Source organism: Cebus imitator, unplaced genomic scaffold (genome assembly GCF_001604975.1).
Source record: "Cebus imitator isolate Cc_AM_T3 unplaced genomic scaffold, Cebus_imitator-1.0 Scaffold7, whole genome shotgun sequence".
Lineage (NCBI taxonomy): Eukaryota > Metazoa > Chordata > Mammalia > Primates > Cebidae > Cebus > Cebus imitator.
In genome coordinates, this window is record NW_016107322.1 from 9,080,315 (window position 1) to 9,099,104 (window position 18,790).

Here is an 18,790-nt window from a genome sequence, read left to right on the forward strand (position 1 = left end):
CTGTCAGTTTGCTGAGAATGATGGTTTCCAGGTTCATCCATGTCCCTACAAAGGACCCAAACTCATCGTTTTTGATGGCTGCATAATATTCCATGGTGTATATGTGCCATATTTTCCCTATCCAGTCTATCATTGATGGGCATTTAAAATATAAGTTGAGAAGGTAAGTTGGGATTAGATTCTAAAATATTAGTCTATGTATGTTTTAAGTTGACATTTAAATGGGTGACAGAAGAATGGAATAGATAGGTGTGGTATCAGACTGTGTTTTAGGAAAAGCAACTTAAGAGAGAGTCAAGGGTAGTCTGGAGATAACAAAAACTAAAAGCCTAGCGATATATTAGTTTATTCCCACGCTGCTAGGAAGAAATACCCAAGACTGTGTAATTTATAAAGGAAAGAGGTTTAATTGACCCTAGAGTTTCGACAGGGCTGGGAAGACTTCAGGAAACTTTCGATCATGGTGGAAGGAGAAGCAAACACATCCTTCTTCACATGGCAGCAGAAAGGAAAAGTGCCCAGCAAAGGGGGAAAAGCCCTTTATAAAATCGTCAGATCTGAGAACTCACTCAATATCAGGAGAACAACATGGAGGTAACGGCCTCCATGATTCACTTACCTTCCACTGCTCTCTCCCATGATATGTGGGGATTATGCGAGCTGTAGTTCAAGGTGAGATTTAGGTGGGGGACACAGCCAAACCATATCAAGAGACTTCTTAGATTACGATTGCAAAATATCAGGTCAGACTAATTGAGAATAGGAATCAGAGGAACAACCATAATAATACAGATTATAACAGGGTGGGACAACATAGCAGAGAATGACAGGCAATGTCTGCCAACTAGATAAAAATAAAAGGGTGGAAATGGAGACCGCAAGTTGGTCTCAAAGATTCTAAGCCTGGGTAACAGGAGGGAAGACAGAGTCATGACAATAAATATGGAATGCAAATATTTCCGTAACATTCATCATAGTCTCATAGTTTTGAAAAAATACCTCATTCTTTCTCCCATAAATGTTTAAATCTACCATACATATTATATATCATATATGTACAACATGTCCACAAATGCAAATTTTGTAGCTTTAATCACTTTTGCAGGTTAGCATAGATTTACAGCAAGAGAGAAATTGACAGAGAATTAAATTATGCAGCAGGGAAATCAATTTTTTTTACTGCTCTCAAACTTTAGACTCTACCTAGAGTGTTTATCATTTGCTATGCTGCCTCACATATTCCAAAAATTATTCTAAGAAAAAGTTGTTTAGGGAGTTGATTTAGTTTATAGAGCAACCACTCAGAGTTGAAAATAATCAATAGTAGCTTAAGATTCAGGCTCTAACTGGATATTTAGGCAGGACCCAAAGATGCATTTATTCCTTCTAACTTAATTTAGTACAATGTAGAGAGCATGAATGTAGCAGCCCAACCCATCTGTTCTTTTTTTCTAATCTTGAAGAGGTTATTTTTATACCTGTCTTTGGAATTTTTGGTTCTGTCTCTGCTGTGCTACAAAAATACTGATGCTAACAGACTAATTTTTTTTTAATTATATTGTTGATAAGAGGAAAAGGAAATTGTGGTATATAATCCCAGTCATTTTCCCATTTAGGCAGTATTTCCTTTCTTTTTACATAAACTTTATGACCTTTTACTTTCTCACCATCTCCTTTCCTCTGCCTCAGTTTTCTTATTAAAGTCTCAACATTTCTGATAAAGGGTGTCTCTAGAATTTCTTTACAGGAGGGATTTAGGGGCTACTGCCTAAAATAAGAGAATAGGAGGGCTTATTTTAAACCTAAACTGAAATAATAGACTTTTATTTTATTTTATTTTATTTTTAGACAGAGTAATCTGTAATTAGTGATCTCAGCCACTGCAACCTCCACCTCTCAGGTTCAAGCAATTCTCTTGCCTCAGCCTCCGAGTAGCTGGGATTACAAATACACACCACTATACCTGGCTAATTTTTGTGTTTTCAGTAGAGATAGGGCTTCACCATATTGGCCAGGCTGGTCTCGAACTCCTGACCTCAGGTGATCCACCCACTTCGATCCTTCTGAAGTGCTGGGATTACAGGTATGAGCCACTGTGTCTGGCCTAATAAACATATTTTTTAATTAAAATATATATATTACCGACTTTAACAAGTGAAGATTTCCAAGATGATTTTGTTCACGTTTTCCATAAGATTTCTAGAGTCCAATTTCCTAATATTGTTACCAGTATTATGATCAGAATAATTATTCTGGAGGAGACTGGTGTTAAAACAATTCCCACCATAGCTGATAATATAATAGATTGCGTTGGCTAAGTGTAATTTACGCAGCAATACGCAGTGGAGTCCCCTAACTACTTATATATGTAGCCTCCAATCACTTCTGAAATTACATATGCATGCATTGCTCTAAAATGATAGAATAGTATACAGCAATCTATGTCTTTATTAAATTATCAATTCATTCACTTATCAAATATTTAAAATGTTCCTATCATACATATAGCTGTGAATATCTAAATTCATGCGTGAACAAAGCAAAATTAAATTTCCTATACTATTCATTTGAAAAGTTTGGCATAAATGCTCAACTGAAAAATCCCTTTTCGTTCTCATCATAGTTAAAATGATACCTTTCTTTTACTTTAGAAGCTATCCTTCAACTATAAGTCTTTTACTAAATTCACAATGTAGTGGTTAAATGTGTGACTCTTGAGCTAAACTCCCCAATTTTGTTACATAACTGCTGTGTGTCCTCTGAGGAATTACTTGACCTTGCTGAGCTTCAATTTTCTTTTTTCTTCTTTTTAAAATTATTTGTTTCTTTTTTAAGAAGCAGGGCCTTGCTCTGTCACCCAGACTGGAGTACAGTGGCACAGTCATGACCCACTGCTGCCTTGACCTCTTGGGCTCAAGTGATCCTCCTGCCTCAGCCTCCCAGGTAGCTAGAACTACAGGTGTGCATCACCACATTTGACTAAGTAAAGAGCAGTTTTTTGTTTGTTTGTTTGTTTGTTTGTTTGTTTTTTCAGAGAAGCAGCATCTAGCCATATTGCCCAGGCTGGTCTCAAACTACTGGCCTTCAATGATCCTCTTTTCTTGGCCTCCCAAAGTACTGGGATTACAGGTGTGAGACATCAAGCCTGACCTGAGTCTGTTATATCAATTAAAAGAAAAGATATTAATAGTACCTATCTCACAGGGTGATTGTAAAGATTGAATTAATTAATAGATGTAAACTACTTAGAACAGTGCCTTGTTTGTGGTGAGCCCTTAATACAAGTTTATTATTCTTCTGACTAAAGCCATATTTCTCTTCATTACGTCTACCAATGCTTACCTTCCTTGTCTCCCATATACACCCCTAAACAATTGTGGGCCACAGTGCCTCAGCAAATAAAATCATTAAACCAATCATTGCACCTGTATGTATTTCCATATAATTAATAGGAATTTTTGGACTATAAATTCATAAAGGATATGCTGATATGGACACCGAATCTAAGAGATAATGCCAAATTTCCAGATCTCTTCTTTAGCATGTTCTGACTCACCCAATTATTATGAGAGGTTTTAAAGTCAACTGTAATTTCAGGTACCTATCGGAAAACACATTAAATATCCTCTAAATGATGAAAAGAGAGAAGAATGCATTAATACAGCTGAAATATAGACTTGGAAGGCAGCAACAGCAGCTAGCTGTGACCTTTTTATTGAGAAAGTGACCCAGAAAATGGCTGAGGAAATTTCATCATTTATTTCCCACTTCTAAACCAAAGTCTCAGATGCCTTTAAATCCCCATAGGATGAAGTTGGCTTTAGGTTGTATATAAAATACAAATTGAGTAAGGGAATATTTTATCTTTACTGCTCAGATGTTTTATCAGCATTGAATGGAAAAACACACTAATATTTCTTTCCTTAATATGTGCATGTCAGCTGTAATTATAATCAGTCCATCCATAGAAGGAATTCATGTTACTTAATGTGCTACCAAACGTAAAGATAGACCTTGCTAATTCTCTAAAATTACACATTTGTTTCTGGGCATGTAGTTATAACAGTTCCTCCCTTCCATGTTCTTTCTATATTGCTACAAAGCACTATCTGTTAAATTGTAGGTATGGAGTGCCATATTAATTTGGAAGCTTAAATTTCAGGAATATTTTATGGTTTAAGTACAGATCACACAGAGCGGACACTCCCAAGATGAGTTGTTGAATGGCTGAAAAAGGACAAGATAAATGAAGCTCTTTGATAAACTATGGAAGCCAAAAATAACCTGAGTTTGGGGCTAAGGTAGATTTGTTTTGATATTACATTTATTCCTGTGTGAAATATAATATAAAGAAATACACAGTATTCTGTTTATTGTTATCCCTGTGCAAAATATAATATAAAGACATACACAGTATTTTGTGTTCATAACAAAGTGAAAATATATACATTTATTATAACAACTAATATTAAAAAGCATCTACTATGTGGACTTATGAAATAACCTATATTTGTTGCATTAACAATGCTTATATTTCAGTAGAGAATAAAGATAAGGCAATTAAAATATTGAAGTATCTTATAACTGAGTTTGTATACTTTGACCACATTTTGTACATAATTGGTGGTGATGGTTGTGTTAATTAATCTGATTGTATTCATCATTACACAGTGTGTGTGTATAAGTATGCATAAAAACAAAATCATCATGTACATCTTGAATATATTCATCCTTTAATTGACAATGAAATATTTTATATATATCACATATACATGTGTATATATGTGTGTGTGTGTATATATATATATATATATATATAAATGTAAGTGCTAGGGATAAGCAGAAATTTATCTGGGGACATTGAAGGTGACACTTTAGGATTATTAAATATTTTAAGAAAAATCACATTTCGACTTCACCTTTCTAAGAAGTTGTAGTGCTGGGCTTCGTTTCCAAATGAAATGCAGTGTGACAGAAAATAGGCTCATATAGCCCTCTTTAGTGGGATAGCTTTCTTTCTCCACATCAGCTAACACATCTCCTAGGTGTCCTTAAAGTTTCAACCTATAAATATTCTACCTCATTAAGCATAAGGACCAGCCATGGACATATGCCGCTAGTGTCCACTTCCCTTCAGAGGTTTAGGGTGATGAGAAGATAAAGGGTCTGCTTACCAGATGGAGCTTGTCAGATTAGCAATCGGAGCAGAGTAAATATCGCTGTCATATTGTTGTTTTGAAGCACAAAGAACCCCTTTTGTATAACGTATGTGCATATTTAAGAGTTGAAAACAAAAAAAGCTCAGCAGAAGGTTGGTTGGTGGTTGTACCCCTAGCAGAGTGGCCATTGCCTGAAGGCACGTTTCTGCTTTCCTCATAATAAGGGACATTAGCAACCAGTGGCTTGAGAAAGGCAGAGTCAAATAAGTCTCTTGGGGCCCAGTTGGCCACATGAAGTGAGAGCCGTTAGACACAGCAATGAGATTACTGCGCCAGAAAGGGTTTGCCACATATATTACTGCATAGGCTTTTCAGGCCTGCCAGCTCACTCAACTTACAAATGTCAAACATGATTTAAAAGGTTATTATACTATCAAGAGGGAAGGAGAATGATTTTCCATCACTGAAATTTCTATTTCATTCTGTGGCACATACTGCATCTCACGAAGGCCAATATTGCAAAATAAGCTGCTTTTATCTTTAATAAGTGTTTTATGGACCTTAAATTGGAAGAACCATTTCCACTTTATTTGTATTAGAAAATTTGATCTTTTCTGGTTGAATAACAGTGTGATAGATATAGTGTGTGTGTCTCTGCATTATGCTTAGAAGATTGTTCTTTGAGGGAGTAAATTTGTGATATGTCAGGTAGGGAGAGCATACATAGGTAAGCTGTAGTTTTGATAAATGCATTTGTAAGTGTAATATTTTATGCTAAAAATGATCAGTGCAGTTCTCTATACTGCGTTACTTATTTCTCTTTGGGTTTTATTGTGACTGGTATTTAAAAGAACCTACTTTCAAGCCCTTTGACCCCTTTGGGAATATTTATTTGCTCAATAGGGACTCTATTTGTTGGCCTCAATGAGTTAAGTACAATTGTATTTGAAAAGTTGCTCAATAAAAGCAGAGGACTGTTTTTCTTTTATTTCAGGGAGATTTTTACTCTTGTTTTGCAACATTTGAAAAATAAATAATCTTTAATGTGGCTGTTAAAATATAAAGTAAACACCTTATTGTCAATGTAGAATTTTTAAACATTGCCTCTGTAGTCATAAAAGAGGGCAAAACAAGGGATTTCAACTGCCCTTTTGGTAGCATTCTACACTTGATTTCCTAGCAAATCACTCTGATTGCTTTTTCTGAGTGTGAGACCATAAAACTGAAGGTTGCCTACATATCCAGGTCCCAGAATGTGCCATGCACAGCAATATATCAGCACTCTAAGCTGACACATTTGGGGATGGTGTTCTCAGGTGGGATGTAAAAAGGACAGAAGGATACAGTCTACGGTGTTGAGATATTGTCTGTTCCCCCTTTATCTGAGACTCTGAAGCATTAAATTAAAATCTGTGAATTCACCCATGTTCGCATGGGCATTGTCAAAATTAAATTAAAGCTTGTGGAAGGAAGCCTTCTTGGCCTGAAGAATAGCACTTTTCCTCCAAGTGGTGCACCAATTTTGTCATTTGCCAAAGTGCAAGTCACAAAAAAAAAAAGAAAAAAAAAAAACTAACAAAAAAAATATTTGAATTTTTAAAAATAACCAGACTTCTTCCATGGGACAATAGTACTAAAAATTTAAATTTATTCAATGTTCTCCAGATGGAGTATGAAATTAGCTTTCTAACATTTTAACAAGAGTGAACCTGAATATCTATATAAGGATTAATAGATATGTCTGTGTATGCCCTTTTATTCTTTTGAAGATTTTCTGTAATATATACTGATTTCAAGTACTTTCTTTATTGTTATATAAACAAAAATCTATAGAGATACAAAAGTATTTTCAATTTAGGAAATAAGTAGAAAATCCTATTTTTTCCTCTTCTTATAAAAAGTAACAATGGAAAGAAAAATCACATAAATATTGAATGATAATAAATATGTTTCAGTTTTGAAATTTGACCAAATAGTACATTTATTAAAATAATGTATTCATATATTCAGTAACCAATAACATATTTATGTAGGTTTTGAATGTTTAAATAATCTCGTTTAAAAATTTCATTTTATTCTAATTGGATTAAAAGTACCTTTATACATTTTTCACATGGTTTCTTTTAATTGAAAACTCTTAGTACATGTGAAATACAATTCTATTAATAAAATATTAGTTCATGTACGCCTTTTTTTAAACATTCAATTTTTTGGGCAAAGCAATGTAAATGTATAAACTCAAAGATACAAATTATGGTTATTAATTTGATGAAATATATCTTACATTAAATTGTAAAATGCAGCAAAAGTGTTCCTTCCATAGCAAAATCTTATCTTCTGTTAAACACTATTTTTAAAAATCCTGTGTGACCCTATCTTAAAGAGGTAAGTTCACTAATAGACCAGTAAATGATTTTCTAGAAACCAAATTGAGTTTTGAAATAAAATCATTGTCTAAAAATATGGAGACACATAACACACAACATAAAGCTTGTTATGTCAGTCCATAAATGGGAGAAAGTTATCTTCCTACAATGATTCTACAATAAAAAATATTCATTGATATCTCACAGCTTAGTAAATAAGTCAGAGGAATGTGTAATCTTAGAACTTTTCAGTCACCTCAACATTTTTTTTAGAAATCTTAAATTGAAAATTAGATGTCATGCTAATAGTATTTTGCCTCCTTCAGCAAAAAAAGCATTGTGTATGAAAGGCATTATCATCTTTGCATCTAATAATGTACAATTTCATTTTTCATTCTAGTGTTGAACGATGAGAGCACATGGACAAAGGGAGGGGAGCACTACACACTGGGGTCAGTTGGGGGGAAATAGGGGAGGGATGGTGGGGGGTGGGGAGCTGGGGGGGGATAGCAGGGGGAGAAATGCCAGATGTAGGTGATGGGGAGGAAGGCAGCAAATCACACTGCCATGTGTGTTCCTATGCAACAATTTTGCATGTTCTTCACATGTACCCCAAAACCTAAAATACAATAAAATAAATAAATGGGAAAAAAAAATAATTGAATAATGCAGTCTTGCCACCTATTTCCCAATGCAAAAATAGATACCTTGTCACCTTAAAATATTTCATAGAACAGTTGCTGCCTTTAACATGTAGAACATAGCTGCCTGGGAAATAGGGCTTGTTTTAGTGCTTGTGATAATGAAACTTCATTGGGTAAGAAATTAAGTGACTCATGCGTGCATCCGGGCCTAGCTAATTTATGTTGATTGGTGGTATGAAAAAGATAAGAAGATGCCAAAGCGGTGAGTTGTCTGTGACCAAAAAGAATTATTTATTTTGTTGGAACCGTGCAACCTGACACTAATATTATATTTTATTTAATATTAGAAAATTATACATTAGAAAATATTCTCTAGAAATTAAGCTAGCTATTTTAATGTAGAGTTTACCGTCTTGGCTAAGGGATTGTAAACACAAAAGGCATATTAGAACATTAATTCTAAGATTTTGGAAAATGTGACATTCATTCTTTTCATGTGAGACAAGTGTAAGCTAGATATTTAGTCATGTTCTATGTAGGCAGAAAGATCTCATCTAAATTCCCTGGCCTTCTTAGCATTCTGACTCATGATATCTTCATCAGTTTTCTAGTGATACATGAATAAAAGCATAATAAGAGATAAACCCAAGGTATAGTCAGGAGTGCAGGGGAGACTAGGCATTAGTCCAGGTAGGAGGAAGAACCTAGACTTCCAAAGCAGCCTAGGACTCTCCAAGTTGTGTCGGTGACGCTGGATATATCCAAATATACTGACAGAAGAGGCCGTGGGAGGAGAAGCAGAGGCGCATGGATGGTAGATAGTGGACATAAATACTACAAAATATATTGAAAAATTTAAATAGTACCATTTCTGACTATTCTTGTGGTTTTATAACTTTATGAAGCTATAATATATACTAAAGATAATCACCATTTGTCAATTTCAGTGAAACAAGTGGGACCAGGGAATTTTATAGCTTTTCAATACCTAAAATGACTATATTTATGCATAGAATTTTAGGTTACTTGGACATACTGTATTTCTCTTAGATTCTAACTCATTCTTAGAGAATTGTATTTATCTTGGAATCTAGCTCATACTTAGAGAACTGTATTTCTCTCAGATTCTAAGTCATACTTAGAGAAGTTAAGTAACTGACTGTATAGATATACATATAGAAAATGGCTGATCTGGGATTTAATCCAAGGTCGAGATTAAGACTTGACCAAGATTAACTCTTGGTCTCTACTAATGATGGGCATAGGTACCCATATTATGGGGCTGAAATTCGGCTATTTATTGTTTTTGTTTATTTCGTTTTGTTTTAATCCCAGGTAATTTCAATTTATAGCTAGGATTGAGACTGACTGGTTTAAAATCTCAGAAAACAACATTTATTTTCCCTTTACTTTCACGTATATTCTAATAACATCGGTTGTTATTAAGCCTCAGTTTTATATGCTCACAATATATAAATATGTACATACGTAATTCACAGCAAAAAGTTTCTGTGATTAATTACCCATCTCAAAAGCAGATTTAGAGGATTTAGGGAAAATGCAGAATGTGATACTAATTACAAGAAAAAATGGGAAGTATTCTTCTTTTGTAGTTGGTTCTTTCTAGATTCTGGTGTTTTAATCTGGGAGGACTGAAAAGAGCCTCTGTCTATTGATTATCATTATGTGCCTTCATGCTTATGGAGAGATTTCTTCATTCAGATTCTCCTGGAAGAAGCCACTGAGTGATAATGAAAGGCTCATAATTAGGATTGCCAAGTTTATAAATAAAAATACTTGTATTAAATGTTGTTATCTGGCAACACTACTCCTAACGGCTTGGCTCTCAAATTCATCTCTGGTCCAGTGTTTTTAGCACTCTTCCCAGATAAGTGCTGGCAACCGCCCTGTCTGCAAAAGGCAAAACATCATCTTCCTGTTCTTTAGAGGCATTGACCTAGCTGAAATGTTTCTCTGGACAATCCAAGAGGAATCAAACATTTACATCAGCAAGAACCACATTTGTATCTGTGACACTGTTGAAGCGTCCATAGGGAGATGACTGATTTTTAGAACAGTGGTACTTGTAAAACAGCAACAGTAAGGCTTAAAAGAAATTAATGCCAAAAGTGATTTTCTTCATTCCTTAATGCAAAATCTTCCTACCTGTGATTCATAGTAACTGAAAATGGAAAGCAAGTGGTAGATAGTAGCTCTTTTTTCCATTAAAAAAGTTTGAAAACTTCAAGTTTGTTTTCTGTGTACTGTCTGACATGGCCATGCAGATATTCTTCATTCAAAGTTACGTTCTCTCCTAGGATTCCAGTGACTGAGAGAGGAAAATTTCCCCTTTATTTTAATGGATCACATATCGAATTGTATGTACATATATACTCAAATTTAGAACCCATTTATTGCAAAATTGTCTTTAGAAAGCTAAATCTAACATTAATAAAATTTAGTCCCTATTTGTAGCCTGATGGTATCTTTAACAAGTTTTGAATGAAAGTAAATCTCTACACCTCCAAACTGAATGTTGCAACCAATTGAGAACCTATGGGAAATTAAATTGAGAAAGATGTTTTGAAGACCCTTTCAGGGTAAATGAATTCCTGTGTCTTGAGAACCCTAAAGCAGATAAGAAAGCAAGGCAATAGATCTAATTTTGTGTGGAGTATAAAATTCCCACAGTTGAGGATATATAAGAAAAGATTTATCTTGTGTCTATTTGTCTTGAAGTTCAGTTCAAATCTGGTCCTAGAAAGAAGGAAAGATATTAATTTCTAGAGAGAGTGATTGTTTCTTTCAGAAAAATTATCCTTTTCTTCCCAATTGAGATGCCTCAAAATTAAATGGTATTGGGAAAAGTTTCATTGTCTTGTGTCTCTTAAGACTCAAGCTCTATTTTTCACAACAGTTATCCAATATTCTAATAGATGAAAAATAATCTAGAACAACCCTATAAGACCAAGGTTTACCAATACAACGTTTATTTAAATACAGAATTACTATTTAATATAGGATTCAGTGTTGATACTAGTGATGAGCTTTAAGTGAAAAAGAAAAAAGAAAAGAACAGAAAACCCATAATGGATTAGGTCTAATACAGCTTTTTTGTCATGAGTGAAGAGGCTAATGTAATATAAGCAGTCATGAGTAATCAGATATCTTCTGATGAGTGAATTGAAATGTCATAGCAGAAGTAATCCCCTATACCTTTTATTATGAATTTCTGTGGGTAGATTTAAATTTATTTTCTGACTCATTTAATTTATGTAATCAAAAGAAAATCTAAGATGCATGGAAAAATCAATTTTGGTAATAAGAGATTTACCCCAATATATGTATTCATTTCTCATGTTTTCTTTTTCTCATGAGTTGACTGGGTTATAATTTATGCTTGTCATTCTTTATAGCTTTATTTCCGGTTTTACTAAGGGCCACGAAACTACATACATCAGGTATTTCCAACAATATCGTACTATTTTATGTGCGCTAGAAATATCCTGGCACTTTCAGTATCTCCAATCAGGTATGTCTTTGACATGATTTGTCAGATTCCACAGATAAACTGTATGTTTGAAAACTGGATTTTAAAAAATGTAGTCAATTAGAAATATACGTGGCTATTTAATCGACTTCTATTGTTTTGCTCTTAACTCATTTAAGATCTAAGGCTAAGATCATCATGATCTTTGGTGAGAAAATATTGCTGAAAATGTTTTGAAATCACTGGGTCAGTGATTAAAAACAAAAAGAATTTAGTATAAATCAGAGTTCCCATACAGCGCTCACCATGATTTACAGGAAATGCAGATTCGGCTGGGTTCACTTGGAAACTACTGAACTTAACTTCTCAGGGTTCTTGTGTGTAAGTAGGATATGCTTAATGTGGATCACTAAGCTCTTTTGCAAAATCATTTGCTTCTAATAAAAACTGTCTCATTCTTTCATTTATTAACACATCACTCAAAACAAACTACTCAGGTCCACGCATGGTGGCTCACACCTGTAATCCCAACACTTCAGGAAGCCAAGGCAGGCAGATCACGTGAGGTCAGGAGTTGGAGATCAGCCTGGCCAACATGGTGAAACCCTGTCTCTACTAAAAATACAAAAATAGCTGGGTGCGGTGGTGCGTGCCAGTAATCCCAGCTACTGAGGAGGCTGAGGTAGGAGAACTGCTTGAACCTGGGAGGTGGAGGTTGCAGTGAGCTGAGATCATCCCACTGTAATCCAGCCTCTGTGACAGAGCAAGAGGCTGCCAGAAAAAAGAAAAAAGAAAAAAAAAATCCAGAAATTTAAAAAACTTGTTAGTTTTTATCCTCCTTGAGCATATATATGTGACAGCCAGTTGAATTCCAGGTGTTTTTCAGCTTATTTTTATATCTAACACTTGATACTTCACAAATAAAAACAGGTAGAAGTTTTATTATTTTTCTTATTATATATCCAGACAACTTTCAAAACAACTAGTCAGTGGTTTCAAGTATATTTTGATCTCCATCTTGATTCATATAATTCATGCATTGTTTGCAAATGAGAATTTTACCTGTATTATCTGGAAGCATTTTATGAAGCCAGTTTTATAAGTGCCTTTAAAGAAATAGAAAAGCTCACATGCCTGTCTCTAACCAAGGACACAAGAGAAAGTGAATGAGGGTGTTTTTATTTTTTATTTTTTGTCTTACCTTTCAACTCACACATAAACCAATAAGGAAGTAGTAATATGTAATGTAGAAAATAGAAACCTATATGTTTTTTAGTGACTTTTGAGTGAGTGTGACTGACAAGTCAGATAATTTATCATTTTCATTGTTAGGCAGTAAAGATCCCTCTGGCAAACTGAAGAGTTTAATGACTACATGTTTTCTTAAAATGTCCTGAGTGAAGGGTGGACATAGTTTGTACGATTGGTGAGTGAAAATGTCTCCCTGAACAAAGGGGAAACAGCCCTCCTCTACCTTGAGAGGGAATAGAGGTATACGTGTCAGAATTCAATATGGCAGTTACTCATGGAAATGATTCAACACACACATTTTAAAAATTTAGAAATCTTAATTATCACCAAATCTAAAAAATCTGCAACCTTTATTCACCTTTTCTCTTGGCTTTTAGACTCATGCTTAATTTCATAGCTGACAATACAAAACTTATCTTCATTTCCTCCAATTTCTAATTGGAACCTAGCAGCTACCTTCCATAAAAGAAAATGCTTCTTGTGTGAAAACGGTGTAGCCTACTCCACTTTCCATCAGATAAAGATGAAAGGATCAAGATAAAGCATATGTCTGCATCTGTTATTTCAAGTACCAATTTTTATTTTATCAGTCGGGATGGGTTAGGAATTCTATGTTAATGAACGGTCCCACAATTTCAGTGGTTTTTCCATTTAATTTTTTAGTTAATACGTAACAATTGTACCTGTTTGTAAGGTATATAATGATGTTTTGATATTTATAATATGCAGTAATTAGATCAGGGCAATTAGCATATCTATCATTTCAAACATTAATCTTTTGTGTGTGTGTGTGTGTGTTGAGAGTATTCCATATGGTCCTTCCAACTATCTGAAATTATATATTATTGTTAACTACAGTCATCCTGTAGCGATATAGAATACTACAACTTATTCCTCACATCTAGCTGTAACGCTGTATTCTTTTACAAATCTCTTCCTATCCCTACTTTCCCAAACCCTTCCCAGTCTCTAGATCAGTGTTTTTAAAAGCGAAATTTACAGAAAATATCTATCAGTCCTTGGGCTATATACCTATTTCAGATTGGCTGGGGCCTTGCTCTGGCAAAAGTATTGACTTTTCTTCAGTATCCAGGCTGAAGACAGTGGTGATAGTAGCTGAGGGTAAAGAGAATTCTGGATGCTTTTGTATCAGCATAAATCCCTCAGCCCATGGTAATGCATGCCGTATTCTGTTACAACTCAACAAGTCACATGCCACACGGAACCACAAAGAAGTCAGGAGGCAATCTAGCTATGTTTCCAGAAGGAGGAGACCACCACAAACATTCACAAGCAACCATTATGATCATCCATATACTACCTGCAAATATAAAACCACAGTTAGATTCCGTTGCTACCAATCTTACTTAGTCTAGATGCTGACTTAACTCCAATTTTAAAGAATCGCATCTAGCATTCGGCCTTCTTCTTAAGCAGCGTTCTCTTTTGTGGGTTATTGATGTGTTTTTGTTTTAAGGTGTTTTATCTGATGTCAAAACAAACACTAGTGAATATGCCATTAGTGACTAAGCCTAATAATTATAACATCGATTCAACGGGATTAAAATTTATGCATGAGATTCTGCTATTGGGTTGTTCAGGGAGATGCTCTGCAACTCCCTAAGACTTAGACGAGTTTCTGTGTCTTGCATGTCATTTTACAAATATTCTAGAGAATAGACTGTGACTCATCAAATTCTAACATCAAAAGGTTGACAGGGAAGTGTTGGAAAATATATCATCTATTTCTTATATTTCAACAAGATTGTACACATGGCATTATATATGAAGCTATTGAGGGTGGAAGGGCGGACAGAGAAAATGTTTTCCCAAAGTTGTTTCATTCATTTCATTGTACAGCAAGATCGTACAGTGAACTGAATGAAACAACTTTCAGGAATACTGCCATAGGAAATGTGGCTAGGGTTTGTCTTGTTAAAAATAAAGTTCTTTTGAACCTTCTTTTTGTCTAAATTTCAGTAACTAGCCTCTTTACAACAATTTTCAAATGAATCTACTTGGAAGTTTTGTATTTATCTGATTAGCAAAATAACTATTGTAAAAGTTCATGAATATTCTGAATAATAATAAAAATGAAAATAAACCAATGTGGCATACAGGGAAGAGAGCTGGATCACGTTACTATGATTCCTGAAGAGAGCCTTAATGTCTCCAAAGCCCCGTCTCCTTCTCTGTACGATGGAGGAAACAAAAATCAACCTTTGCAAACTAATCATATGAACTTGGAACTATACAAAGGTCTTATTTGCAGAACAGTCTTAGAATTACTACATAAATAGAAGCATGGTAAGTGTAACCGTATATAAACAAGCACACAATTTTAAGTGGAAATTAAATTTCATTATTCAGACCACATTGATTTTATCTGATCAAACTACTCTCACATATTTGTGTTACAAGGTGTGAGGGTGAATGGCATTGTGTGATGAATTCCAACAAGTCTGGGTTTTACTTAATCAAATTTTACAGTATTGGACCAAACAGTAAATGCTTGCGAAGTTGATTCATTCATCTCTCCTTAACTTTGAGATGCTTAATCAAATAAAATCATAAAGTGTAAAAGGTAGAAGTGACTTTGAATTCATATCCTCTAATTCCCTCACTTAATATTATTTAAAACTGGGCTGTTATCAGTTAGGAATTTTATTCAACTGCTAATAAAATTTTTTTGAAAGTTAATGCTGTATACAAATTGTAAACGTATACCTCCAGAGTTTTTGCAAGTTTCTTGACCTTTTCTACATAATTGCCTACATGATTTGCAAGGTTTGCACAGCATCTTATTTATAGAATAATGAAATTTAACCAAGAAAGCTTTTTGAAAACAGAATGATAAAAGGCAAAAGGGTATGTGGCTGATAAGTTTGTCTCAAATTAAAAAAGGGGCCAGGGTTTTTTGCTTATAACTTATTGCCCAGTATTTTTTTTGAGGTTTCAATATTCACATTTTTTAAGTGATGTTAATTACAGCATTTGAAAGGGAAAATCTAATTCCACACAAAATGGAAAACTCTAAAATGTACCCACAAAACTGCTAAAAAAACAATTGAGTGGTGAGAATACAACCCAAGTCCAATTTAGATTCTGAGTGTTGTCACCATGTGATTACAGTCACACAGACTCTTCCAAGCCTATAGCTGGAGCTCCTGGAAGCTATTTCTTACTCTGGTGCAAGGGCAAAAAAGAACAATACAAGAAGAAATTAGTCCTGAATTATTAACTTCATCACATTTACCTTCTTCACCCCAATATGGCACAAAAGAAACAGTGACCACACCTTGCAGACCATTTGGTGTAAAAGAGGTCACAATGAACTGGGGTGGGAAAAGTCATGACGATTTGTCTAAAAAAGTCCCTCTCAGGTGAGTTTGTACACACCATCAAGTAGCAAGCCTCTCTTCAATTAAGGTTAGGAAACCAAGGTTTGACTCTCAGGAAATCACAGTTTCATTTATTTACTCAATACGAATTTACAAAGTGCCTACATATTATCAGCTTCCACTTGCAGGTGTTTCTAGATAAAAAAGAAACCTGGCATCTCAAAGGGGCTACTGTGTTCCCTCCAAGTCTATCACTGAAAGGACCTTTTTTGGAAATGAGTTTCTTCTGTACCTCTGAAAGGGTAACATCCATCTTAAAGCTGAATCATCTTTAACCTGGAGGTCTAATATGATATTTGGCAATACTTGCATTCTAGACATACAACATTAAATGATACATTAAATTCTGAAGGTAGCTAATGATGCAAAATAGTTTAAAGTTAAACAATTGTGCAGTATTCATTTATGTTTAAAATTTCAGCCCTAGACCAAGCTTGTGGTCACCAGTACTGACGTTCCTGCCATCCGGGAGAGCTGAGAGTGTCAGTTTCATCCCTGGCTTTAGGATCTGAGTGTGTCCTAAACCTGTCAGGCTGGAGTTACTCACTTTAGCCGAGAAGCAGGCTCAGGGTCCATCTGATACTAGGCTGCTATTCCAAAGCATGTGCTACTCTTCCCTGCTGTCCAGACGAGATTGACATTGGTCTCCAGCTTCTTGTTCACCTTCTGGTAAATGGAACTGCCAAACTCTGTCTCGTTGTTCACATTATCATGAAGCTGGAATTCCTCAGTCTTGTAGCCAACTGCAAAGTTGCTCTGGGTCACTTGGGACTTCAGTCTCAAAATTCGTCTGTAGCTGGCCATCCATCCCTTGCAACCCAGTGCCAGAGCACCCCGGATGGAAGGCCCAGCAATGTTGAAATCCACATCACAGCACAGGTTAATATGCTCCCACTCGTACCCGTATCTTGATTCTAGCATTTTTTCCCCCAGTGTTAGGTGAGAAGGATGAATCGAAGGTCAGCTTCAGCCCACGTGCAAGCCGATCTTCCACAGTCATCTCGGTATTGTCGGTGTTCCATTTCTCCTAAACGTCAGACCACGCTCAGTCCATCTGGGCTTGGTTTCTAGACTGTCCATCACTTTAGTGGTTTCAGTGTTGACTGAGCCTGAGCTTTTGAACTCCAATCATTCTCAGATTTTGTTTTCAAATCAAGCTTTATGAAGCCAAATCCTTATGCAGCCCTTGGTGAAGACATCCCTGGCAGATTTGCCAAGATTGGCATATGTGGTTGGCACAGCCACTTTCTGCTCAGAGGCAGTGGTGGCTATAGCGGGGCTATGGCACAGAGGCAGGAGTTTGCTCAGCATTTTAATACAAGGCCCCATATTGCAAAGAGGGTGGGGTGGTGTAGTTTTATTTCATTTTATTTTTTATTGAGACAGAGTCTTGCTCTGTCACCCAGGCTGGAGTGTACTGCCATAATCTCGGCTGACTGCAACCTCCGCCTCCCGAGTTCAAGGGATGCTCATGCCTCAGCCTTCTGAGTAGTTGGGATCACAGGTGCCTGCCACCATGCCCAGCTAATTTTCACATTTTTAGTAGAGATGGGTTTTCGCCATGTTGGCCAGGCTGGTATCCAACTGCTGACCTCAGGTGATCCGCCCGCCTCAGCCTCCCAAAGTACAGGGATTGCAGATGTGAGCCACCACGCCCAGCCAGTGATTTGGTTTTATTACTGGTCACCTTATATAGTTTTTCAAAATTCAAGTTCGATTAATAAAAAAGAAAAGAATATAGATATTGCATTAGAAACATATGCTGCAGGGACCTGTTTTGCCATTATGGATAATGCTATGAATACAAGTATTTCTACTATTTATATTTGATATAATGCCTGGTCTGAAATATTAGGAAACCAGAATTACAATTAGCAAGAGACTGTAGAAATCGAAATCATACATTCTAAAGTAAAACTGAAGTTGGTTCAAACAAGGACTCTACCAGCTACACAAACTACGTAGCATCTTTAAACCTCAATGTTCTTGTCTATAAAATAAGGGCTTTACAAGGTCAAGTACTAAATTAGATAATGCATGTAAAGTGAAATGTCTAAATACAATGCGTAGGATAAAGTAATTGCCCTGTAAGTTGTAAGTGCTACCACGAACCAGCCAATGATCTTTACTGCATACTATGATTGAGAAATTAAAGATGGTTGACATTTTATATAAATCAATGTCAAGGTAATATTATCTATGAAATTATTGTACTTCAGGTTATCAGAATTGCTTTAGTGCCTTTGAGGCCCTTTTCTCAGATGACAATGGTTATAATCCATCTTCTATCAAAGTCTATATTTCTCCATTTAAATCAGGCAGATCCATCTTCTAGAGACATGACCAAGTCAATGATTTTGATTAGTCTGTGCTCCTTACCCAATATTATAATGCCTGGTAAGTAATTATGTTTCTATTTTTCATTTTAATCTGCTCTTACCATATTGACAATATGGGCAATGGCCAAGTCCATTATGAG

At 35.4% G+C, this 18,790-nt stretch overlaps 1 protein-coding gene and 1 pseudogene across 1 annotated transcript in view; one reads left to right on the plus strand and one right to left on the minus strand.

The window, feature by feature from the left end:
* Nucleotides 1–18,790, plus strand: part of ROBO2 (roundabout guidance receptor 2) — a 1,330,354-nt gene that overhangs the window by 975,684 nt on the left and 335,880 nt on the right. The gene's annotated exons all lie outside the window — the stretch shown is intronic.
* Nucleotides 16,721–17,640, minus strand: LOC108311716 (annotated as a pseudogene).